The sequence below is a fragment of the Tympanuchus pallidicinctus genome, unplaced genomic scaffold, assembly GCF_026119805.1.
Source record: "Tympanuchus pallidicinctus isolate F22 unplaced genomic scaffold, pur_lepc_1.0 scaffold22, whole genome shotgun sequence".
NCBI classification, from domain to species: domain Eukaryota; kingdom Metazoa; phylum Chordata; class Aves; order Galliformes; family Phasianidae; genus Tympanuchus; species Tympanuchus pallidicinctus.
This window is the reverse complement of record NW_026294739.1, coordinates 33,433,099-33,460,371: the sequence shown is the minus strand read 5'-3', so window position 1 is coordinate 33,460,371 and position 27,273 is coordinate 33,433,099. Positions and strand designations below refer to the sequence as shown.

Below are 27,273 nucleotides of genomic sequence, written 5' to 3'. Positions count from 1 at the left end.
TCAAGATCAAATGTAGAAAACAAAACTGCAAAGCGAGACTATAATTAGCTAGTAAAAAGTGAACTCATCCATACACAATGAAATGCTCACTATTGACAAGTACCTCAAACATATTATTAATTTCACAATATTTCACAGTTTTTTGTTCTTCTTTAGAGCTTTTGTCACTGGATAATGTGATCCTAAAAAAGCACCATTCACCTAACAGTCATGTGTTGTTTTTTTTTAAGTTACTGTGAACATGGAAGCATAGAAAACAAGACTTCAATTTCATCTTAACTTACATAAGAAAACAAAATAAGTGAGTTTTAAGGCCTTACTCATGACGCCTAAGTGCTTGGTCAGACTCAATATCCTAAGTGAGGATTAGAATTTAACTAAAATAAGTCTAAAAGAACACTTATTTTGTAACCAGGATTACAAAATAAGGGCATACACCCAAAAACAGCCCCACTTGGGTTATATTATTTTCCCTGAAATACTCCCACACCTGTCATTCTTATGTAGATGCCAGCTTTTCTTAAAAAGGTTTCTTCTCATTGCTTTTTCATTTTCCCTGACATCACAGGCTAGATGCACAGAAACTGAACCACAATACCATGCTCAAGGATGACAAAAGAATGGACGTAAAAGGACACCAGGTACTCTCTCAACTCTTTGGAATAGGGCTGGAGAACACCTGCGTGAGATACCTGGGAGGATTTAGAATGATTCAAGAACAGAAACAAGTCAGTGGAGAATATTGGATCAGAATTTGGAAGCAGTTGAAGAAAAACAGGGAAGTTAGCTGGAGATAGGGCTGCACTGGGAGACTGAGCAGCATTAAAAGGCACCAAAACGCACTTTGATTAAAACTTCTGCTTTGAGTTTCACTGTGTGTAATTAATTATGGCAACACACAGCGCGTGATAAATGCTCTGTGAACACTAATGAAAAACACTCAGCTGCAAAATATCTTTGAGTCTAGAGACTGACAAGTTGACAGCATAGAATAGCCCTGAAGCTTGTATGCCATAGATGCTGAAAATCGCAGGTTAAATCTAATGCAGTCTAACTCGCTCTCCCTTTGCACCATCCAATAATATTTAATCATAACTCAGAAGATGAAACAAAGTCCCTTCTGTAAGGGGGAAAGGCAAACTACAGACGTCAGCAATATTTTTTTTTTTTTTTTTTTAAACAAAGCACAAATGATAAGTAAACATAAAATTAACCCAAAATCTAGTAGCACCTCAGCAGAACATCTCATCACATTTAAAAGCACTACATGTAAATGAAGTGCAGAATGGAATTTTCAAGAGTCTGACTTTTAACATGTTGTAAACAGTGCTGCAGGCATGAAGATTTTATGGATTGTATGTACATGTATCTTGATTCGCATGCAAACATTAACACACTTTTTTCTTCTGTACCTGGCATGAGATGGAAAACATTTAAATCCTGTCCTGTACCAACTCAACTGGGATTAGAATAGATTTGAAAACAAGGCCAAGACAAAACATAGAATTTATATAGACTCCTTAACAGTCAATATTTATTTTAAAAAAATCATATTTGTTTCCAATATACATATTAAAAAAAAAAAAACATGTTTTTACTTACTGTACTAAAGAGAATTTTAATGACATCTATTCTGGACATTGTGTTACACCAAGTGTAATGCCAAGTTCAGTCAAGACTGTAACATAAAATTGGTAGCACCATGTTATTTTACTTTTCCTATTTAATTTTTTAGTCACTGAGTGTGTACACTGTGCTTCTCTTGGGAAATTAACTATTTTTCCCCTAGTTGCTACCCCAAATGGAATGCACAAGATACGTACGAATTTGCACATTATGTAGCCAACATCTCTTTGCAGTTCTATTTTTCCACTCTGTAATACATTAATTGAGTGTCCCTATGGCCCAGAGAGTGTCAAAGCACAATGGGAAAACACAATACCTGCACTAATAGAAGATTTTGCCAATAGCTGTTCATAGCCAGCTATGATTTTTGTATTCCACCCCAGATTAAAATGCAAGCAAACCAGAGTTCAACTTGCTTCTGCCCTGTAGCCTCCAACTAGTACAGCAGTGATTATCTACTCCAGGTGTTAAGATCAAGAAACCAAATTGCTTCAAGATCTTTCCTAAAATGTCATTTTTTGTTTATATATAACTTGGATTGATTTATTAATTGCATTAGTAACAACATAGCCAATATAACAATCATTTACATCAAAATTGAAAAAAAATAATAATAACTTTCTTTTTTGAGAATGCTTTGACTTTGGGGCATAAAAACACACAGGAAATAGAGAGAACCTGAAGCTTCTTGTGAAACTCTTAAATACTAACAGGTTAAAAACCAATCATCTATACTATTCCCTCGAATATTAATTCATGCATAGAGGACAGAATTATCTATTCATTTTCTCCCATGCAGTAAATTAATAGATGTAGCAACAACAGGCATCTGTACCTTTCCAGGACTAGCAGTTTATTTGGCCCAAAGGATATATTCCTCTTGAGAAATCAACAAGATCAAAAGCATAATGAGAAATCCTGTGGGGCCTTATACTACTGCCTGGTATTTCCTGATATTTCCCTACTTATATATCAGCATGCAACTGATAAAGTACATTTTTCTAGCTTCACAACTTATGTTGTTATAACCTCACCTTGGAACCCTTCACAAAAGCAAGGAAAGATCCAGTCATGGACAGCAATGGCTTTAGACTTTCCACTTCAGAATTCTCCCCCTCCCCCCCCCCCCCCCCAATATGGAAACTCACAGTTAGCTTTTTCTATTAGGAAGACAGGCTGAAACCTATCTCCAACTGTTCTGTCAGCACAGGAAAACTACTCTCGAAGAAATATTTAAGTAGCCACTCCATGATGGTGCTTGTCCCAGCTATCAAGTCCTACATAACAGCCTATACCCAGGACAGCAAGGTGTTTTAAGCATTTTAACAATCTAATTCAATGCAAGAAATGGCAAATGAAACATTCTGTATGCTAGAAGGAATATGTAACTTGAGCACTGATGTGTCTCGCATCCAAGGCAGAGCACTGAAAATACAAGATACCTCCAAGGTATTGTAAGCACCTTTCTAGTATCTTCCTCCTCCAAACAACTTGCCACTCCACTGTCACTCAAGCAATAGTTAGCTCACATATTAGCTAAAGATCATCTAGAGAACATGCAGTTAGCCATCTTAATCCCACAAGATTTCCATACAAGAAACACTACCAAAACAAGTGACCTGATTAACGCAAATAGGTTTCTGAACTATGTATATACCTAGCTCAAATGAAACATAAGGAATGGTATCCTGGTACCACTAGACACTATTTAGGACACTGCATTCACAGTGTTTACAAGAGAACGTTTTAAGATTTTTTTATTTTTTTTTTTAAAACATTTTTCTAGTGATTTCACACACACAAATGCACACCTTGTCTGGCAGTCTTCAGGGTGGGTTTTGTGAATCAACTCTCAGTACAGTGCTGTTTTTCCTAAGAGGCAGCAAAACCGCTTCTGACAAGTTCTTCGCAACGCCAGGCAAAGTATTGCTAGGAATAACAATAATCGTATACATCAAAAATTCAACTCACCCAGCTGATGAGCGTCTCACAACAGTGGAACATTCCTTCTCAGGAAACAGTCCTCATCCAGGACGTGTTCTCCCTTTGGAGGCTAGCCCTTAAATGAGCCCAGGGAGGGGTGGCTCACCCCTCCCAATGAGGTGGGAAGCACCTCAATGAAGTCAATCACTTGTGTCTGTACTTCCGGAGCCAGCCACCCGCTTCACCAGGTGCTCAATCATCAGTTCAGGCCCTGACATAACCAGTTCCCCTACAGGTGCAAATTATCACTCTCATTTGTGGCACTGTTTTTTCATTTGTGGCACCTGGTATGCTGGCCTTCTGCATTCACCTAACTTCTTGCCTGCTTGCCTTAGATATACCACAACAAAAACTTACTGATCTCAACTGAAATTATTATGTTCTGTTCCATAATTTCCTGAAGCTGCCACTTTTTCCCAAGACGTAACACTACAATGTTTTGCATTATTATTGGTGACCCCAATATCTTTGTCTTCAGAAACAGAGTGGAAGTAAGAAAAGCAGCAGACATAGCACAAAAACTGCAACTTCATCTGCTTTGAGATAATCATATGCTACAGCCTTACTTTCTGATAATGCCAAAGTCCAAGTAACAATGTTTTTTCTGTTAATCCAATGTTTATTGTGGTATTATTTACACTCTGACACACCAGCTGACACAGTGTGACCCCTGCAGTCTTTAAGCAACAAACTGCAAAGGAAACATGACTGCTGTAACACTGGAATGTAGACAAACCAGATACAGTTTGTGTCATGTAATGCCCTTTTAATGCAGTCAAACCCAATTCAACTGACTTTAGATCCATAAACCCTCTAGAGGCCGATGACATTCTTCAGCAAGAACTCCTGGCTGACAACAGCAAGCCAGACTCTACACTTACCTCTGTTATATGAAGACAGCATATATTTGCTTCTTTGGTCACTGAAGCTTTTCATTGCATCTCTGGCAAAACTGAAGCAAAATATATTACCTGAAAAACAACACTACTATTCTCACGTACAAAAAGCAGTGATTAAATATTGCTTTTGATACAAAGCATAAAGGAGTCAGAAATCTTGGGGTAGCACCATGCTATACTTCCTTTTAATGTTCAGACATGTATTGTTCCACTAAAGCAGTACACCTCTATACTCAGAATAGTACTTAAGGAATAGTAATAATATTAAAAAATAATGTTCACCTTTAATCACCACTGGCATAGTTGCACTTTGCCTCAGAAGGTACTGCTTGAAATCAGCTACGCAACCAGGAACAGAAACGAAGTCCTGTCTTGCAATAGCTCCTGAGCAGTATTCCCAGAGCTTGTAGGACAGCTCAGACTGCAGTGAATATATGCTTCTGGGCATCAGAAAATTAAACCTATATGCAAGCACAGTGAAATGCATCACTAGAACTTTACTGCCTGTAAAAACAAGCCACATATTCCACTTTTCCTTTCAAAGTTGGAATAGTGCTGATCATTTTTCCTCCAATATATTCATGTGAACAAGATATTTCATCTCACAGATTTTACCCCAGTTCTGTCTGTGCACATTTTAAATAAATTAAGACAAAATAAATCCATTTTATTGTATTATTTTGTGCCACCTCTATGAAATAACGCTCATCTCTGTATTTTGTAAGGGATGTTGACATGCCTAAAAATGGTGCATGAAGTATAATCTTCAAGGATCACACTGCTAAAAAAATAAATCTAAGACTATGTTTCAAGCCCAGAATGGCACCACTTTTGATTGAAATGCCTCTGAAACATCCATTTTGATACAGCTAAATTCATACAATTGATCACCAGTGTAGCTGTAACAAAACTAGTGACTAGTTGCTTTGCTTTCTAAACATCTGTTCATCTCTAGCGAGCATAAAGCATTCCTGTGAAATAAATTACATGTAATCCTTCAGTTTTGGAAAGGAGAACTGCAAACTCACAGCAGGAAAAACCATGCTACAAATAAGTGCCAGTCAGATCACATACCAAAAAAAGAAAAAAATCTCCTCCCATGACTGTTTTATTCATTACAGATCTCAGTCAAATAACCTTATCGTAACAAAATACTGATACTTCTCCTGTTTCTCACATTCCAAGATCCAGGAATCTCCCAAGCTGATGAAGCACTAGCAGGACAGAGAAACGGGATTGAGGTACTCTAAAATAATAAAGCAACTTTTTGCAAAGCCAAAACCAAATGATTAATAAGGAAAAAGTGATCCATTCAGAAAGCAAAGACAACTTTAGAATTTTATTATCTGAAACTGAAGTTAACTGATGTCATCTTTATTCATCTTTTTACTATCACAACATTAGAGCTTTCCATAAAATCTGAAAATATATGGCAGAATGAGCAAGAAAAGCCCATTCTGATAAAGAAATTAATTTATGTTTTGGAACGGGAAGTTGTGTAAAAACTGTAGTTCTCAGTTTTGATTTTGGTAGCTCTTTTGTAATTCCAGAAATATTCAAAGCAAAGAGAGGTAAAAATAACCAAAGGGACAAGAATGTTGAGTACCCAGTAGTTGAGAGAAGCAACTCCCCTGGCTTCTAGCACTAGTTTCACTTTCACTTTGAGTTCTAATGTGAAAAAAATAGTTTTATGAATCAAGAATCAGCAAGCTTTTCCTGAAGAAAGCATTCTCCAACAGCCATTCAGAAGCCATTTTTTCATCTACTATGATCAATGCCATTTAGATTTTCATGTATAATAAAAGCGCATACATTCAAGTAGGAGGGTAAGTGGGCATGACCATCATATTAATCAAATACTGGCTTCAGAAGAGTTATCTGCTAGAGCAGGCATATAGCAAAGCTTAAATTTAACCTTTCTCTCTTAGTGTAAAACAACAGCTGCTTCTGTTATTTCACCAGAACAAAACAGGAACACAATTAGTGTGCCCAAATCGAGATCCTGGGCATCATTTTGAAGCTTAAAATAGGACAGTAAGGACCACAAATTGCACAGTGTGCTCTCATTCAAGATGATACAAAGATATAATATCAAAATTTGTGAAACAACTCATAAGCCATTAAAAATCTAAACAAAAAGACCTTCACCACTCTTCCCAACCAGACAACTTACTTGTGAGTTCAGTCAGTGAAATATATTGAAATTTTCACATTTCAATTTCCTTTAGTATTTTCATTTTTAATTCACTCTCAGCCTATGTAAGAAATACTTTCAAGTTTGATTTCTGACCAGTACTGCATGAAGTAACACACTGCTGGTCATTTTAAGAAAGAAAACACTTGTGAAAAATACTCACAAAATGCAAGGTTCAGGGTTTGCTTTCCTAACTCACTTAACTTCTCCACAGAAAGGCTCTCAATGAAGGCATTAGAAATTCAAGAATATTCCTGTCAGGCTAACACTACAGATAAAATCAGTTATCCAAGTTTCTCATCCCACATCGTTTTCTATCCACCATATTTTGGATTTCAGGAAGAAATTAGCACTTATTAGTATAAAATCTTATTAACACTTGGTTCAAAATGCAGATGTACCAAACCATAAGGGAAATAGCAGAATTATCAAAGAGCACACAGTTCAGTTATAAAGACTCTATCACTTCAAAGACAGTAGTCATTTTCACATACCTCATGTAGGTGTATTTAGCCCATACTTCTATGGTGTTCAAGTAAGGATATATAGCTGATTAAGTAATTCATAGAATCACAGGATGGCCTGGGTTGAAAAGGACCACAACGATCCTGTCATTTCAACCCCCTGCCATATGCAGGGACACCAACCATCAGGCCAGGCTGCCCAGAGCCACATCCAGCCTGGCCTTGAATGCCTCCAGGGATGGGGCATCCACAGCCTCCTTGGGCAACCTGTTCCTGTGTGCCACCACCCTCTGTGTGAAACACTTCATATCTAACCTAAACCTCCCCTGCCTCAGTTTAAAACCATTCACCCTCATAAACAGCCATTCCCCCTAAATGACAGGTACAGGACATCAGCACCCTTATTATCCAGTGAACTCCATGGGGCAGCTTACCTTTAGTGTTGAGATTTTATGTTAAGCACCTGCTTACTTAACAGCTTGATCATTTTAAAGGATTCTGCCTTTTTGAGAGGATCATAATTCATGATGAAAAACCTTCACTTCATCACAGAGCTGTTTTTACTGAATACAGTCCAAAATCTGATGAAACAGTATCTTTTGCCTAGAAGTATTCCCATGCAGTGGGTCCAATAATTACATCCAGAGATAGAGATTTAGTTAAAAATAAAAGTGCATTTTCATGTCTTTCATCTGCAAATCCAGGTCTACAGGAAAAGATCTGGTAACAGAACATGGCTAAATCATTGCTAGAATTTGATGCCAGGCACTTGGTGGCAGAGAGACAAAAGCTACTTTATGAATAAGTAAATATATTAAAAGAGAGAGAGAGAGAGAGATAAGAAGAGGAAGCTATGTTATACAGGCTAACTGATTTTTGCAAACTTACCACAATCAAAGATAAGTGCTTAAAGCTGGTTTTTTTATTTTTTTTCCTAAGAATTTCCCTCAAGCTTACATAAAACAGCTGGCAGTATTTCAAATCCTAAAGCCTCTCTTTCTGTTAAGGATAGGGTACTCATATACACTTCCCCAAAGTGAGGAAAGATAACAGCCTATATGCTCAAATCTTTGCTGTCACATACAGGACCACAGAACTCACTCTAAGCACTGACTTCCAGTCAGTTCCTTATTGCAGTCACTGTGCATGATACATGACAGCATATATCTGCTAGTTTGGGTTTTGCTTTTCAAATACATTTCTGAATTGGCTTTGACACCAACTGTTCCACTTTAAAGCACAGTTCAAGTTGGCACCTTGACTGAAGTCAGAAATTTGTCAGTTTTACCATTAACTTTTTCAAGCTCACAATCACAACTTTTCGCCCTCTAAAGCAGCTGTACAAAGAATTATCAGATACTTGAGGTAAGCAAGGACAATTGTTTTTAAAACACCTAATGAACTAAGGCAAAAATGCACTTTTGCCAATAGCACACATACTTGTAAGTGCTTACACCTGAATTCCATCATGTCTGAAGACTGCAGGTTAAAAAGTCAATCAAACATAGATTCACAAGCCAGTTGGACACCTTTCAAAAGCTTTCACCACGAACCCCTGATTTTGCTTAGTGTTTATAATACGTATTGGGAACAAAATGTATTATTGACATTTATATAGCGAATTTGAACTCTTACTACAGTACAGCCTTGCAAATATATTATTTTTTATTATCTAGCACAGAGGCAAGTGCATCTTATGAAGAATGCTCTGCTACTACAATAAGTTCTGAATGTCTGGTATAAAATTGTCAACATTATAAAATAATGTAAAATTAGTTGTACAGTCAAATGACTATTACAAAGGACTGAAGCTTCACACTCACTTCATTTCACTCCATTGTCCTTGAGAACTTAATATGTTTCTACAAAAGAAAACCTGTATTTCCATTATCTCATCAGTCTTTATTAATTAGATAACTTAAAAGAAAAGTAGCAACTAAACAAACTCAGTGATGCAGATGTGCTCCAATAAAACTTTTGCATTTGAACAGTGGATCCCACACTTAAAATTTTGGGAACTACAGAATTACTATAGTGTAGACGTTTTACTTGTCCTAAGTTAGCAATAAATATTTGTTTCCATTCTGCTTCTTTTTAGACATTAAAGTTGCATACAACAGCAAAAAGACTATTTAAATATTGACCCAATGTTAAATGCTCAGTTATGCAATACTTATGCAAAACTTTTGTTGCAAGGCAGAAATGCAGATTATCAAAATCTGGTGTTATAAAAATAATTCAAAAGGTTAGGGAATATAGATACAGCATCAGAAGTTACTGATGAAAATGACTTTTCCCACTCTGAATTCAAGTGTAAAGTTGCAATTCAGTTTAGAGAAGGTTTCCATTACCTTACTTGAAAAACCAAATCTACTTCTTCAGGTCAGTCTTTCAGAAAACTCCTAATTGTCCTAATCCCTCTACTCATGAGTCTCAGAACTCCTCAGTATTTCTTTTCACTTCAGCAGGAGGCCGTTTGGTTTTGTTTCCTCCTACCACCCAGAGTTACCCCTACTTGGAACACTAACAGCATTTTTTAATAAACCCTTCAAATTATTGTGGGGGTTTTTTTACAGTTAAAATTACCACACTCCTTATATTTATTTGTACAAACAAAATAAATCTGTAGAAAATTGATGTTATGTATTCCTAAAATTAAGAGAACTGAGCCTCTATCGGTCTGAGCTATATTCTGCACGTAGAGCACAGTTTCACAGTTAGGAGTCAATTGCAAGATAGGGTCACTAGAATGGATAAGCATGATGTGTGAACAGAACCAATGGGAGAAAGATAAAATTATTTATGTGAGATGGTGAAAAATATTCATAAGAAATACCTGTACTAAATGAATTGTGGAATAGTATTTCAAATCCACATTTTGTTTAAAAAAATTTAAGTGTTTAGTCTGGGGTAATGATTTCATGAAAGAGACTATTTTATTAATAATGGATGTTCAGATGGAATCAGATACAGTAGGTGGAAATAACACAGAACCATGTCTTGTCAGATGTGTGATTAATTTTGCACTACAAGTATTGATTTGACAGAATACTTTTTTTTTTTTTAACCTGTTCACAGCCATTTAAGCGTAATGGACTTCTTTATTATCTAAATGTTATTCCTTTGTTTAAGCCTTTCATTTCAAACCACACTGATGCATTTATAACTAGTTACCAATTCTCTGGATCTTTACATGTGCATTATGTTCTAAGTTTACTCCTCCTCTTTTCAGGTCTATTAGCGTCAATTAGGCTTGCAAAGATGTGCGAGTCTGACAGGCAAACTTTGATGAAACACTTGGGCTGATCAACCAAACAAAGATATAATGCTACTGCATTTGTTTCTAATAAATGATTGCATTTAATAAACACTTATTTGAATATTTTTAACCATACTAGCATTTTGTTGATTTTATTAATGTCATAAAACCACTATCTACTGTGATGTACACACCATTTAAGTATCATAAGTCATTTGTGTACACAGGTGAGTTAAATAAACGGTTGGACTTAGGGATAAACTACATCCCTGAGTCCATCGAGAATAAAGCTACATTTCAATACACAGCAGAGGAATATAAAGTTGTTATTGAATAAGCACCAGTATTAGGCAGGTGTAAATGGTTTGGTAATGTTTTGTACTCAGGCTGCGCCCTTTAGTTGTTTAACAGAAATGGAATTTTCACCTCTCGGCTCCCTGTGCTCTTCCCAAAACTAAAAATAAACAAAAAACTTCAGACAGTTTCCCATACTTTTACTAAGGCTATATTGTATCTTACTCCACAATTAAACCCACTAACTTCTTCAGTAAGATCTGGATGGCACATTCCTGTCACTTAATTCCGTTCTACTGACTCCCAGGTACCATTCTTCTGATGAACAAAGATTTCCAAGCATCAGAATATGATACTGCACTTACAGACATGGGTATTGGTAACTAGGTAAGTAAAAGCCAAGAACTGTAGCTGCCATGAGTGTGAAAATACAGCAAATTACACGAGAATTCCAGCTGTAAAATATGGCCATTGATAGATGAACACATTGTCTGAAATAGCCCTTATTTCTTTATAGAAAATGCAGTTGTTCTTTATATGCAAAACTGTCAAGTGATATGTTTTGAAATAACCCAGCCCTAAAAAAATATTTCAGCTTCCTTTTTAAAAACCCAATTTTCACAATTCACTTTTTTCAGCCACTATGATAATAATAATTAAAAAAGAAAAAAAAAAAAAGCTACGTCCAGATGCTATATTGTAAGCATCTGCTGTTTCTAGGTAAAGTTGGAGGTATCTGAAATAAAGAGCTAAAAAATGCTAAGTATTCAGTGGGCAGTTTTAGCAGAGTACCAGTCACAGGCGGGCATTTCTTTGCCAATACTTTCATTTTTCAGCATTTTAATTTTCTAGCCTAAATATATCTCCTGGTCAATTGCCAATAAACAAAATCCAAAGATACAAGCAGAATCAAAAAGATAAGTGGCAAATCTTAAATATCAAATGCAACAAGCATTTTTCCAGTTCCATGAAGGACACATTTTTGGCAAGTCGGGATAGTGGAAACACTATGGTAAATTGGGCTTTTAGATAAGTGAGGATGCAGCAAGGGCCTTATAGGGCACATCCAGCTATTCTTTAGTGATATTAACAAAGAAGGACTCCTAAACCTTGTCTGTGTTGGCTAACAATTCACAAAATTCAATTTTATCCCTACCACAACCTAGACAAAACCTATTGCTATTCCTTTCAGTTACTCACATTTTAGACTTATTTAAGCTCTAAATAAAAACATTAATAGCAGCACATTTATATTAACAGGCTACTGTATCATTGTTCACAAAGTTAAATTTGGCCTGAAATTCTAGAAATAAATGTAAAACAGTTAAATATAGAGTGAGATTAGAGAGAGAGAGAGCAGAGTTTACCACTTTATTAAAATTGTGATTGTTCACATAAAGACTCAACCAGGTCACATATTAATAATTATCACTGACAATCTTTAACATCAGACTAAACCCACAAGTGAAGCAATATTACATCTCTCTCTCTCATTTATCTTTACTGCTTATGGCCCCTCTGTGGTCAGCATGCTGTGAGCATCGTGGACATTTAATTATGAACACATCATAAATGTGGCTGACAAGGCAGAAGCTGGGTTCAGATGCTCCTGGGATGAAGGAAACATCGTTGAAACCACTTAGACTTGCAGTACTTGAATTCTGTTACAATAAACAGTGTTCTGAGTTACCATATACATACTGAATATAAAGCTCCCTCCCTTTCTTCATTACGGATTTTCATTCCAACAAACAGTACGGTGTGCCGGGTGAAAATATGAGAATGCATTGTTCACGACCCTTTAAAAATAAACTATTTGCCTTTCACTGTTCGAATGATAATCGTGTAAAATCAGTTGAATAGGGACCATATGCTGAATTTTTCTACCAGTGTCATCTAGATTGTTGAGAAAAGGAATGGAAACACACACCCGGGTAATAACACTATGAAGCACTCAGGATGCCAGGTAACAGGACAGATGCCTCAGAGAGCTTAGGCTGAAGAAAGGAAATGCTCAACAGCATGCATCATTTCTGCTATGAGCACTTGGATCAATCACCCCCTCTATGCATCCTTGGGTATCAGTATAGAGACCAGCCTGCCCTCACGTCTTTTACAGCAAAGGCCATAACCGTGGGACATTATCATAGATCTTGGTCAACAACAACAAATTAGGAAGTTGTTAAGACCAGCAGCTCCCAGGCACAATGTGTTTGGAACAAAATTCTGCTGCAGTATGAATACTTTGTCTTATAAACACATATATAGCAAGCAAGACCAAAGCATGCAAGTTTGGTATGAATTACACATAAGGAAATGTTGATAAATCCATTAAGCTATTGTACAGGCACAATAACATAAAACTAGCACGATCAGAATCAGGGCAACACTCTTTCAAAAAAAGAAAAAGTTATTTACAATATATTCTGACTTAAATTAGTTTCAAATCTCACAGAAGCTGCTTTCTACTACTATCTCTACAACAGCTCTGGTTTGGGATTTTGTCCTTCATGGCAATGAAAATCTCAATAGTAAATAATAGCACCTCAATTGTACTAAGATTCTCAAAACATCATTTTCATAAAAAGCTCTGAATCCTCATCATTTAGAAGCATTACAAACAAGAACACTATTTTAATAAAGCAGCCCATATTGCATAAAAAGCTGTCAAAAATGACACAAAGACGTTACCTCCAAGGTGACTTTTTTGGTGCAAAAATATTCATAATGCTAAGAATTAACATCTGAGCAGAGAGTAAATCTTACAAGTTACCCTGATGCTTAAACACCTAGGCAGGAATAAATGTGCATGCAGAGAACTAACCAGCATCATGTTTCAAAGCAACTGTCCTCTGTAGTGCTGAGGTACATATTTCTATACCTCCCCAACAGACTAGAAATAGAAAAGACAAAGCATATAATAAAGCCAAGCACAATGAAAGAGCTCTGAAGAGAGAGCTGAAAAGTAGCTATCATGTTGGCAGATAAATTCTACACACAATTATTCATTCCTAGCCTCTTGACATGTAGATTAATGAGTTTGATAACCCAGGCTTCTAAGAAGTAGATTCAACTCTGTTTCACTAGCTTTCTTCTCCTCTTCTAACTACAAACAACACTTTGGTCTATTGAGAAAAAAAAACAAATCAATACATTTGCACAGGTCATCAACATTTTTGCAATTGAAGTCCTATGTCAAAAATATTATATCTGCTGTGGGACACAGCTCGTTACTGGCCCTGTCAAGAACTCGCAGGGGCTCATGTGATCACTGGAGGGAGGAGTTCTTGCTTCAGCACTCTGTGCTTCCATGCCAAGTTCAAAGTCATACAGTAGCCAAAGAAGGGGGAAAAAAAAAAGAAAAAAAAAAGCTATTCTTATAGTTATTATCACCCTATACTCACTGCAATGTGTTGTGTACATAAAATTTTCTATTTCTTCCCCGAGGCCAAATGACCCTTTGTCAACACTTCGGCTAATGTTCAGTGATCAAAGTGGATTTTTAAGCAAGTGCTGTACCGTATTCCAGCCTTGATGACTTTGCAAGGGGTTGTATCTGCTTTACACCAATACACACAGTGACGCACACCCAGGGTGGGGACGAAGGAAAGAAGAAAAAAACAACAGCTAATCATTTACAGATTTATTCTTTGTTGAGGCAAGCCTTGCGCAGAAGGAATGTTTTGTTCTTGAATGGTGAGCAGCTTTGAGTTCTTCCCCCCACCCCCCAAATATTATAAATTCACATTTTTTCAAGTAAGGAAATAACTGTTTAGCATTTACACAACGTTCAGCATTTATCAGGATGTTCAAGGGACGCGGATTGTTTGCTTGAATCCCCGCTCTCCCTGACTAACTGCAGAGCGGCTCTTGAGAAAGGAAAAACAGAGGAACCCTGTGGTTTGTCCTGTTGCAAAGTTATTAAGATATTACTTAGATAATCACAATTTTAGAACTCTATCTAGACTAATTGTAACATATTTCTTTTTATCTGCAATTGAAAAAGGAATCAAATTACAGGTACTCAGTACACGCTAACAAGCTCGTCCTGTGGAAAGGATAAGTTACAACCACCCCAAAACCAGAGACAGGCTCGGGCAGTGTAGGTTGATTTTTGCTGTTATTTATTTGTTGTTGTTTGTTTTTGTATTTAAAAAAAAAAAAAAAAAAAAAAACACCTTACTGTAGGATAGGATACCTGGTACTTGCAGGGATGAATGACATTCTCCAGTAATATCTTGCATTCCATCTACAAGGTTTATGATCCTGTAGCACAGTGCACACCCCCTCACACATCCCAACTGTAAATCTACTATGTGAGAGGTTATTTAAAGATACAAATTACTGTTATGCACAATCCCCTTTGTAATCAAATATATCTTCAGTTTAGTGTTCACTTTAGAGAGGGCTCATTCCTTTGATGCTCTTAAAGCCAATCTACTGAAACACAAGTTCTGGAGAGAAAGTATTATTCTTCAAAGTAAATCATAGGGAGGGAAGTTTTTTTCTGAAAGAGCTTAGAAATAGCTCATGCTGCTGCTTCCAAGTATTCATTCTCAGAAATATTCACAGTATAGTGATATGTATTTAAAGTATTGAGCTATTATCATGGGGACATATCCTTCTCATTACAACAACAAAGGATATGTGTGCATCCAGAGTATCTGATTTCCAAGTAACCCAGACCATCCAGTTTTCCAAACACTGAATCTTCTAGGACAGACATTTCAGTAAATGGAGACAAAAGGAACTAAACAGGCCAAAATACGAGCTCTTAAGATTTAACCCAATCACTGATTTAAATTCTGAATTTAGAAGGAAATCTGGTGATTTACATCAAATTTATTCATCTCAAAGATCTGCCCTGTTCCTTCATTTGCTACTCACACCAAAACTATACATCTCTTTCAATCCACGACCTGCAATATGAATCTTTATTCCACCATCCTGTTAGCATCTTCTCTTCAAGCACTGCTCCAAGTATCTTCACAAGTGGACTACAAACATTGATATACATTGCATAGAGCATAAACTGGGTATTCAATAGCATTAGGAAAATATCACAAGCTACAGGTATTCCAAACAGAAGAAGACACGCAAAACAGAAACTTTACTACCACTGGAATGTGAACACAGAAATTCCCCAAACCAATACAAACAGTCTGTGCATGGCAGCAGCCACCATAGTTATATCTGCAGTTGCCAGACTACTAACATATATGCACTATTTACAAGATTCCTTTAGCATTCTGTACGCCATTAGAAATCATTAAGAATTTTCACGAAAATTAGAAAAAGCAATGGCAGTAGTGAAGATATGCACAAGATTGTTAACTGAGAAATAAACTGTTGTGGAAGAGCTTCATGATTTTATTGGGATGCACTGAGAGTGATTTCTGCTCAAATATGCTGGGCATCTTTTTCTCTGATGCTGTGAATATAAATGGAAGAACTCAATGCCAGTGAAATGGAGGTTGAAAAATCTCTTTTTATAAGGTGTTGGGTGTTGGGCCCCATCTTCAAGGGCATCAAGGAAGTCCCACGCCTGCAGAAGCAAAGCAATCTTCTACATTTTCCAGACCCAAATACGAACTAGCTCAAGACTCACTTTTATAAAACAGCAGTGAGGTTACTGCACACATATCTATTAATTTGGTTAAAGAAAAAAAACCCTCACCTTATGAGATTAAGTCTTTGCCTACGAAGGAGAGACTGTGCTTTTATTTCAACAAAATCTGAGGACCCAATGCATCCTCTTTATGTAATAGCTGTCATTGATAGACACTGGGAACTGAACTACAGAAATTATTTTTTGCAACCAAATTGACATATAGGTGCCCACCTGAGCACATTTATCTCTAATTACCTCTTCTTGGCCACAAATCAAGTAGATATATCAGAAAATACACAGGTATTTTCTTATTCTTGCTCTGAATTTTGTTTAATGCTTGCAAAAATAAAGATCAAGTAGTCAGAGAAAGAACAGATTCGAGCCCACTAAAAACATGCCCCAAAATGACTTGTCCATTTGAATTTTAGAACTTATTCTTTAGGAAAGACAGAAAAGGAACAAAAGTGCCTGGCTACAGGACTCCCAGAAGCATGGGGATTGGCTGCCAAGGAGCATCAGTATAATTTCAAACTACGTCACCAGAGCTACTTATGTAGGTTTTTGTTGGGGTTTTTTTTTGGCAAACACATTTTCTATATGCCTTCTGTAGCTAAAATACAGTATCTTGGATATGTATATGTGCTGACAGATGGTACATGCCAATTGTTTTAATGGCAAATATTTCAAACGTTTTGAAATATCTCAGTATTCTAAAGCTATAAGTTAGAACTGTTGGATGCGAAATTTAAATCATCAGAACTGAGGTAGATAATGTAAGCTGTATGTGGTTTAAGATGTGCATGTCTGCAAATGAGATAATTCTAGACTGTTATTACACAGGATTTTTTTTCTAAGAAAGATTTGACTTACAGCTTCTAATAAAATATTCACCTTTTCCCACCTTATACATTGAGTTCCAGGGTCAGCCAGCATAGGGACCTCCTACTGTACTAATTCAGAAGATGTGTGTTATGCCTAAATTACTTATTGCTATAAAGCAGACAGATCGTCGAGCTAGCTCTAACAAAGGGCACAGAGGAAACTCGCTCCAGCAGAACTCTGTGCTGTCCCTGCTAGATTTCTTCCAGAACCTGAAATCTGTATGCTGTTCTGACAAATGCAGCAGAAACATTTAGCAGTGAAACAGGCCAGTAGCAACAAGCAAAATCTTGATTCCACAATATACTCTAACACGCTACCGACTCTTATGAAGTTCCTTAGATGAAAGATACTACAGCAGTATATAATTGTTGCTTTCCTTCCTTATTTCGAAATAAAGAATCTTATCCAGACACAAATGAAATCATTTCCTTTCACGGCAGCCTTACACACAGCAAGCAAAGCTCTCTGTGAGACAATCCATCTACTAAGCAACAGATTGAATGCCTGAATACTTTTAGAGTAGGATGGCTTTGATGCAACGTATTTATATACAGCAACAGAGATCCCAGGAATCTGCTCGTGCAGCCGGCACACAATAGACAAGGTTATTGTAAATTAACGCAAGAGTCTAACAAAGTTGATATTAAAAAATATACCAAAACTTGAACCACTGGTCTTTACTATGGCAGTCTTTGAAAAACTGTATCAGTAGAGAAGAAACAACATGTTTTACTGAAAGTACCAAGCCTGATGCTTCAGGAGCAAACACTACCTCTCCCCCTCCCGAGCCCTCCGCACGCACACACCTCTCCACAGATTCACAGGATTAATATGAGACTGGCTTGAGGGTTTTACCAGTAACTGCTGCAAAACAAGTTATGATTGGTTGATTCAGAAATTGGGATTCTGGGCAGTGTTTTATAAAAGGATAATGTATCTTTAAGCCTAGGTGCCCTTCAGGGAAATGTATTGGATAAATGTCTTCTGAAAAGCCTGTAAATATTCCATCGCCTCACTGTCATTACTACCATGAAATGATAATGAAGCATGAAAGAAATATAATTCCATATTCAGATGACAGCATTAGCCTTCATAAGCAAACTGAAATATTTATTAGTAAAATGTTCGGTATCTACGCCTGTAATCTAAAAAAAGGACAAAAATGTTTTATAATAAAAAAGAGATTGAATGCCGAGGTAAAATCTGGTTGGCTGATTTTATTGCTTATTATTAAATCCAGGCAAAACAATTATTTTTTTCTTTTCATTAGTAAGGCACCCAAATTAAAACTATGCCCTCAGGCTGTGAGGTTTACAGTAGTGATTAAAAACAAGAAATTGTGATGCATGGGGTTTTTGACAATGGCATAATCAAATTCATTCATATTGTTCAATCTTTCACTGACAAATATTTTTACAGTGAAATATACCAAACAAAGAGGCACATACAAGTACTATCAATACAGAGAAATTAGGGAGACTTGTTATTATTGCGGTACAGTGCAGATACAATGTTTCTATAATCTTGAATACAAACATTATAGTGTAGTTAATTAGCGTAATTATTGTCTAAATTGTGCTTAATTCTTTTATGCTGAAAAGGATTTCTGAAAGAAGCCTTTTGGATTTCTACAATGCGCAGAAGTGAACACGGTGCAGTTTAAGTATTTAGATGTAATTTCATAAGTTTGATTGTATTTCCTATAAGTCAGGAAATATATCCCGAAGCAGGCTGGGACAGAGATAAACACGAGCCACCCGCCTTGACCTCTGTTTCACCTTATTGAAAAAGAGGCGTAAAATAGTCATTTAGTACACTAGCATCAGAGAGCATTCACACACTCTAAGCACATTCCTTTTAAAAAAGGTCTTTGAAGTGAATGAAAAATTAGAAATTCAAGTGACCACGATCAATTCTGAAACACTGCACAAAATTAATTACAGTTTTGCATCAGAAGCAAGAATGTAGATTTCAGACAGTCTGTGTCATTTATCTCACGCTGTACAATATACAGGGCGATTAAAAAGCCAAATCTGTTCCCACCCCCCAAGTCTAAGGCCTATCAGAGGCTGTGGAGTACAAATGATTAACTCCAAATTATTCAAGGGATTGTACCGACGCTTCAACTTGAATGAAATTTGCAGCAAGTCACAGGAGCTACGGAGGGACAGATTTGCTGCTCTTTATCAAAATCTAGTCTGACTATCGCTGACAGAATCCAGATAAATTGCGTAGTAATCTGGCGGTGGCTGTGGAAAGCTTGTTCTGCAAAATCCAAATCTCTAATTTCTATCTGTTTTTAATTGCTTGACTTAAATTTGCATTTTTATACAATTGGCTTAAAGGATTTATTCCATTCTTTAGGCTACTCTCATAAAATTGGGTCCCATTTTGCATGGTATCTCAGAAACCTACTTACATTAAAAAAGCATGCTGTATTACAAAAATATTTACTGTAGCAGAAAAAGATTCCTTTTCATGTCATGTTCAGAATTAGCTAAAGAATACATGTGTCAGGAAGCTCATTTTAAACTCCCCTAAGAAAACATACCTCAGAATGAACTGTGTAGCAAAACAAAGAAAAATGAGACAAAAAACCATCTGTTTGACACAGGATAGGCTGTGGGGAAAAAAGGCGTATCCATATATATTTACCCACACACACATGCACCAAGGAGTACATACACATTTCAATACAAGTCAGAAGCCAGTGAGTGTTCAATGTGCTACTAAGAAAGGGTCTTGAATACTGCCATCCATGGAGCTCTCCAGAACCCAATTGTGGACACTGAAGCAGGAGCTGTGTCCTTTTGATTTATGGTGGTGTCACTATCAAAGGACTATTATACTCATTAACACATTTATGTCATCTCCTTGATCATAGCTAACCTTACTTTAACCATTAAGATTACACACAACCAGCAGAGTGCTGTCTGATACTCCTTAGCAACTGTACAACTGAGTGTCAGAAACCAACTTCAAGTGTGATGAGCATCCAAAAACTGGCATGCCAGCAGGATAATCAAAACAAAACTAAACTCTTAACCTATATTTACCCATCCTGAAACTGACTAAAGCAATAGGAGAGCAAAAGGACAGCTGTATCAGATGCACATTTTAGCTTTCAACCCAGGCTTTACCAAAACAGTTGCATTATTTAAAACATACATTATGGCTGTCAAGAGCTATACAAAGGCTACGAGCATCTTTTACTTAATTTGAATGTCTATAATCAAAAATACACAAACTTCAGTGTATTTTAACATAATTCAACTAAGCAAGAACTTATGTCCTTACAGATTAAGTTCAAATAGCATCTAAAAATCAAACACGACCTATTTTTACCTACCACTTCCAACAAGGATGTACAGATCCCTTAAAACAGCATCAAAGAACTCAAGTATCACAAAGATTTTCTGACTTCAATCGAAGACAGATTTGACTCTACCTGCTGTTCTCAGTGCTTAGTAGGAACTTCTGGAACTTAGTTGTATTCCAGTTTGGAGGGCAGCTATTCCTTTAATTTCCTAGTGGATAACACAGCCCCTACTCATACTTAGAAAATCCATGGGAGAGATCAAGTCAGTGAAATGAGAAATGTCCGACAGCAGAGAACACATGCTCTTTTTAAATTCCTGACGTAGCTATCCATCAACATGTGGCAATTCTGACTCCAGCTTTTGTGTAGTAAGCATATGAAGATATGAGGAAACAATTATCCAAACAGTAATTTTTCTCCTTCAAATCAGTGTCATTCTTCTGGGATTTATAGGCAAAAGAAGGAATTCCATGGAAAAGAAACCAAACCCTCCAGGCTTAAGAGCCATTCCACACAGAAGCCCAGCAAAAGAGTGTAGAGCAGAAATGCTACTTCCAAGGCTCAATGTTCACAGCGGATTTCCAGTGAGAAACCAATGAGAGAAAACTGCTTTTCATCTAGACATCTGTAAGCAGTAAGAACAATAAATAGTTCCCTGCAAGACCTAGTGGAAACCTGTTGGTTTTGCTAACATCTTCTGCAAAACTGTGAGGAGAGCAAAGCAGTTTTTTCTTAATGGGCAGTGCTGCTCCAGAAACAGTGCACTTGTAGGATGGACAGAGAGATACTTGTTGAGCAACTTAATGGTATCCAACATACTGAAATAAAATTGAATCAAAAGTGCATAAAAAAAAAAAAAATTAAAATAAAAAGCAAACACACAGAATACCTCTCAAATGCCAAAGCTAGGAAGGGATGGCAAAAGTCTGTTCCAAACAAACATGAAACCAAAAGTTAGTATTAAACTCAATGTACAACTGCTTCTTGTAGCTAGCAAGATAGAAAATGACTGTCCATAATCTGGTCAGATCACACTGTGTCAGGCTCTTGTATGTTCAGAAACCTTCCAGTCATTGTCACAATTATTGTTACTATCTAAGCTGATCTTTACTGAACATATTAGATATTCTATATAAGATATGAGAACAAATACATCTTAGCTCATTTTAGAAGAGAAAAGGTGGCAGATTTGCTGGAACTTCTGTTTATATTACACGCTCGTAAATTACTTCATTCTTATTTCTCCTAGCATCAGAGGTTACACAATACACACAGCTATGCATGTTTGAATTTTTGAAAACACATACAATAATCAAAACTCAGAATGCATCTTGCACACTGTTCAGGCTTCTTCATATCTTCTGACAATTCTCCTATTGCTTTTTGGTACTATTCTTTCTATTACTAGGTTTTCATAAGGTAATTTATATAAATCTACTGTAAGACTACAGTTAAAAACTATTTAACCATTGAGTACATCTTATATGAGTTACACAATGATACATAATTTTCTAGCCACAAATTTCATATTTACCTTTAGATGTTAGAATGAAGCAAGATCTCCAAGGTTTTAACAAGTCTTCATAAAAATACATTCATATTTTTCCTTCTTTCTTTCAGTGGCTTTGAATTTTATTTTTCTAAGAATTAATATCTGGTTTCATTTCCAGATAAAGGTAGTTATTGTAAAGTATCCCTTTCTTTTCATATTTCTCATCTTTGATTTCTCTGAATGGCCATACTGTCAAATATTAGAAGTAAAGAGATCTGTTTGGTGAAGCAGAATTCCCTAAAGCTGATTCCTGCCAACGTGAGTCAGTGTCCACTGTACTCTATACATTTTTGTCAGCTAAACAATGCTGCTATTATCTGTGTCAGTTTTATAGGATTTAATTCAACTGCAGTGTCAAAATAGCATTCATATCTCACAATGGGTTCATTTTAAAATACACAAATAAATACTCCCCTTCAGCCATTATTTGGCTTCTTCTCTCTGCAGAACACATTCCACAAAAGGTGTATACCAACAGCCTTCCAAGCAGACCGCTCTAAAAGATCGACTTCTGTTTGATTGCATTACATCTTTATGTTCAACAATGTGCTCTAGCAAATACAGGCCAAGCTTGCAAAAAGACTTGCCGCCTTCTCACAGTACTCCAGCCCTATGTCCGTCCCATGCTCTTCCCCCTCCTGACACAGGCTTATGTGTTAAAGCATGCAAAGATACAAAGCAAGAAAGAGGTATAAAAAGCCTGCGTTGGGATCACCTGACCCTCACAAGCAGTCCCTCTGATTTCAATAGGAATTATTCATACAGAAAACAAATAAACTGCATCATTTAAAAAACATTCTTCTTTACCTTAAAAAACAGGATCTATTTCAATGTACTAATTAGAAAATCTTAACTAAAAGCCTTTAAGTGCTTATATATTTTAAAAATAAAGTAACTGTCTACTTCTGGATCTGTACATTTATTCACTTGCCAATTTAAGTTTTATTGAGGCAGAACCTTCCAATATTAGAAAATATAAATATTCTAGGTTCTGATATAAAAAGTTATTTTGTCGGAATAATTACAAATGTTGAAATAGAGAGGGCTCCCAACGCAGTATCAGTAGTATTTAAGCTTGTCTGCTTTAAATGCCTTCCATCACTGCAATAACTGTTAATCCTGGTAGTAATTCTAGCAAAGACAAGGTCAGAAGGTTAGCTGCAGCCTTCAATTTGTTCCTTACAAGGATTATTTCCAGTATATTTTTGTTACTGTTGAAAAACAATTGTATAATTATGAAAAGCCTTCATTCATGACCAGCATTTTTAGTAAATTTATCCCAGATATGTGAAATCAGACGTTCCAAATTTCTAACATAACAGATAGCCACATTTGTTTCTTGCACTCAACAACTTACTCAAAGTCATCTGTACAATAATATTTAGTATAAATATGAGCTATTTCAGACTGAAAAAAAAAAAGATTACCCGCATTTGGTTTTCCACAAGTATATCAAGAGCAATATTCATATCCACTGCTATGTAACCAAAGCCAAAAAGGCTAAATGTAACATCCACCAAGGAAGAAGGAATAACAGAGCAAGCATCTGCCAAAAATGAAGGCTTGAAGACTTGATACCAGGTGTATGCTTAACTCAGCAACGTGCTATTCTGAGGAGCAAAGGCTTTATGTAACCCCATACTGCATGACAGTATTCAGCTACTCTAAATGTGGGTTTGTGGGTGATTTTTTTCAGGCCCCAGGTGAATGGCTGAAGTTCAGGTGAGCATATTTCTCTTACACACCAAATCAGTTGATACAGCTATATTTACCTACAAGGAATCCCAATATTATAGAAACCAAGCAAACAATGAAACCTCATGCGACTGTAATACATGTTTTTACGCCAGGCTTGTAGGGAAGTCACAGAAGTCTGCCTGAAGTCTCAAAGAACACAATAATCGTTCTCAAAACTTCATATGCAACTGAACCAGTATGCAAAGGTAAACCTGGAAGTTACAGAAAGAGCCCCGATCTGCTCTCATTCCACAAGAAACTGGTCTTGCAATGTACAGTGATTGTTTATTTCAAGCATGTTTTTTAAAGTGGTGGAGACAATGAAAACTGTATTAAATACATGTCAAGATAAAAAAAAAAAACAACAATATTTTAGCATCCTTTCTCATTAAACTACTATTATTTCAAAATGCAAATATAACATGGGCACTTTTTCATGCTGCATGTTTCATAACACTGTACTTTTATTGTACTTGTATAATGTACTATTATTTTATAATGACCCAATCTGTAAATCACCAGTTCAATCTCAAGAAATTACAGAAATAACTTGGAGGAGCAACACCCATGTGTATACACCACTGGGGTTACCTGAATGAATGCACCCTTGGCAGTACACCACACACAGTAGAGAGAAACCACAGAAATAAATAAATCTAAAGAAGCAAATGAAAGTAAGGAGCATAAAAGCATAAAAAAATATGGAATCCTGAGAACACATATACAGAATTTGTCTCACACATACAGTACTTTCTTTACATTCCCACTGGGTTTACATTAGCATCTGGCTTTGCTCAAAGAATGTTTTTAAGATTTCTTTCTTTTTTTCCTGGACATCCTCTCCAAATATAGGCCCTCTAAGCTTTTGTTTCTGGGATAGATTTGAGAGTCAGTTGCTGCTTAACACAGAGTTCAGTTAAACTGCACCACACAGACAGTGATTTAAGATTGTGTCTTATTTCTGAGCATCTAAGTGATAGTAAGGGAGGAGGGTATTTTCCCATTGAATAAGAAGCCAGAGGTGCTGCACCACCCTATAAGATGTCCCAGGTGAACTGTATGCTATGCTGGTCATGTTTCTTATTTGAAAATCCTTCCTTCCACATCCATAGATAGATTAATGAGGAAACTACTCTTCAGCAAATCCTAACTCTACTATACCGAAGGAACAAGCCATAATGTAAAGTATAAAACAAAACTATTTTATTTTTCTTTAACTGTGTGAACTACAGTACTTATAGAACCTGGTTTAGCCATTGAAGTAAAACATTCTGTATTCTGAACTGCTTTTGCAGTGACCTCCATGAGGGGAGATTTCACAGAAGCAATCCAATTCAAGAGCGATGAAAGCCAGAAAAAAAACAGGAAAAAAAAACAGTGAAGGCAACAACCAGAAGTTATAGCTCTATCTTCAAGAAGACAAACACTGCTTGTCAATGCCATCTAAGTACTCAATAACACACATGGAACCCCACAGAAGCCCTGGATTGCAAACTGATTTGTGTCACTAACTGCATGCCTACATATCGCACTGCAGCTTGGAAGAGTTGCACATCCAAAACACTTAATATGGGCACAGAAATATCATAGCTGTCTTACTATGAAACTCCATCTATATCAATTATCTCAATCCAGATTCAAGATAACCCTCAGGAACATGAGGTGGTGATGCACCCACACTCTTCTGCTACTCGAAACATTCAGTGGTAGCATGATATTTCTGTATCACGCTGTATTGTTGCATGTCAATGCAAGGTAATAATTAATTCATACAGCAATCATCTTTACCAAGAAATATACTACTTTTTCCAATAGTCTCTACTTATGTCAGCTTTAGGTAGGCTCAGTTTCTGCTAACTATAGGCATTCTTCTGATAATTCTTCTTGAAGGCATCTTAACATGACATTTCATTGCAAAGAAATTCGAAAGGAGACTATAACTGACTTAAAAAGCAAATGGTTCCTGCCCCACTTCTCTTGCCCTTCCTTCTCTATCTCCACCTCTCTCTCTTTCTCACTCCAATTTATAGAAAAAGCTTTTTACCAATCAATTAATAATGAGAAACGTGAAAATATACAAATACACTCTGAAATCCTGGGATGTTCATATGAAACAATGGTGTTTAGATTGTAAAGGGCTATTTAGATCTACTCTGCTTTACTGACACTAAATTATCAAACAGTAAGTTTCGGTTGCTTATTATAATCTTTCGAAAAAATAATGACTCACCAAGCTTCTCAGCAATCCAATTTAGAACACGGCCTATGAGGATTTCTACTTTTTCTTTTTTTTTTTTTTAAGAAAAGAAACAAAGCCATAGTTTAGTAGTTAGTTATAGGGAATCTGCAGCCATTGCAAAAGTAAGGGAAGAACCTCGTATTCTTCTTGTATGTTACACTGCCTGAAAACTCCCTGTAAGGTAAGCTACTCTAGAGTACATGATGCAAACATAACAAACCACAAACACTGCCCTAATTGGCAAGAAGGACAAATCCTCCTAGAAACTTGATATTAAAAGCATGTGTTATACAGTATATCTGACACTGCCGGAAATTACTTATGTAATGCATACCTCTGCATTCTATTTTGGTGCATCTCTGCAGCATAATACCAAGTATAGGAAAATGCTTTATAAAAATGAAAATGCAATTGTCTGACCAATAAAAGGTATTTCTGTATGTAATCTCAGTAATAGATTTTTAAACCTGTACCATTGCTGCAATATTATGTATTCATAGTTATTACCTTGTCCACTTCCAAACCCTGAAAGGTTAGATTGTTTAAAGATTTGTTAGCTGTGAAATACTTAAAATAGCAAAGTATTAAACTCGGAGCTAATTGAAAAATAGCATTTTATCAGATTCTCCTTTGATATTATCTTGTAATGATTGTACTTGTTACTCACAATACTTCAATAAATAGTGAAAAAAATATAACATCTTTAGGGCTTTTCTGAAACTGTGGCTGTTAACAATTTCTACAGCTTTTTTTTTAACCATTATTTTGTCATATTTCCCACAATGCCTCACATCAGAAGCAAACAGAAACTGAATGATTACCCCAAAGTGTGCTAGATGAACTGGAAAAAGTCTATTCAAACAAAGCTCATTAGTTTTGATACCTCCAGGGCTATGACAAATTAAGCGGCTAGCGAATATGCTTCCAGACAAAAGGATGATGCAAAATCTAGGGCTCGTGCTAGGCATTGTGTCAATAAATTCCACTGAAAAAGGTAAAAATTACAATTGAAGCTAAAATGGAATCCCTTTAAGGAACTTGTAGAAAATAGATCATCTTTTTTTTTAAATACATCTGTGAATGATAGTGCTATAAATAATAAAGGGATTGCTTATTGGCTACTTTGAATGTACATTCTGATGGGTCAAGTCTTGGCTTCTGCAAAATTTTACTTTAGAACTAGAAAAAAGCATGCAGGAAATTCAGAGGACTCC

General features: G+C 36.3%; 1 long non-coding RNA gene across 1 annotated transcript in view; it reads right to left on the bottom strand.

Annotated features, from left to right (window-relative positions):
- Nucleotides 1-4,284, bottom strand: part of LOC128082448 (uncharacterized) — a 366,886-nt gene extending 362,602 nt beyond the window's left edge. The window contains exon 1 of the long non-coding RNA XR_008207676.1: nucleotides 3,598-4,284. This is a non-coding gene — a long non-coding RNA (uncharacterized LOC128082448). The remainder of the gene's footprint in view (nucleotides 1-3,597) is intronic.
- Nucleotides 4,285-27,273: the final 22,989 nt, after the last annotated feature.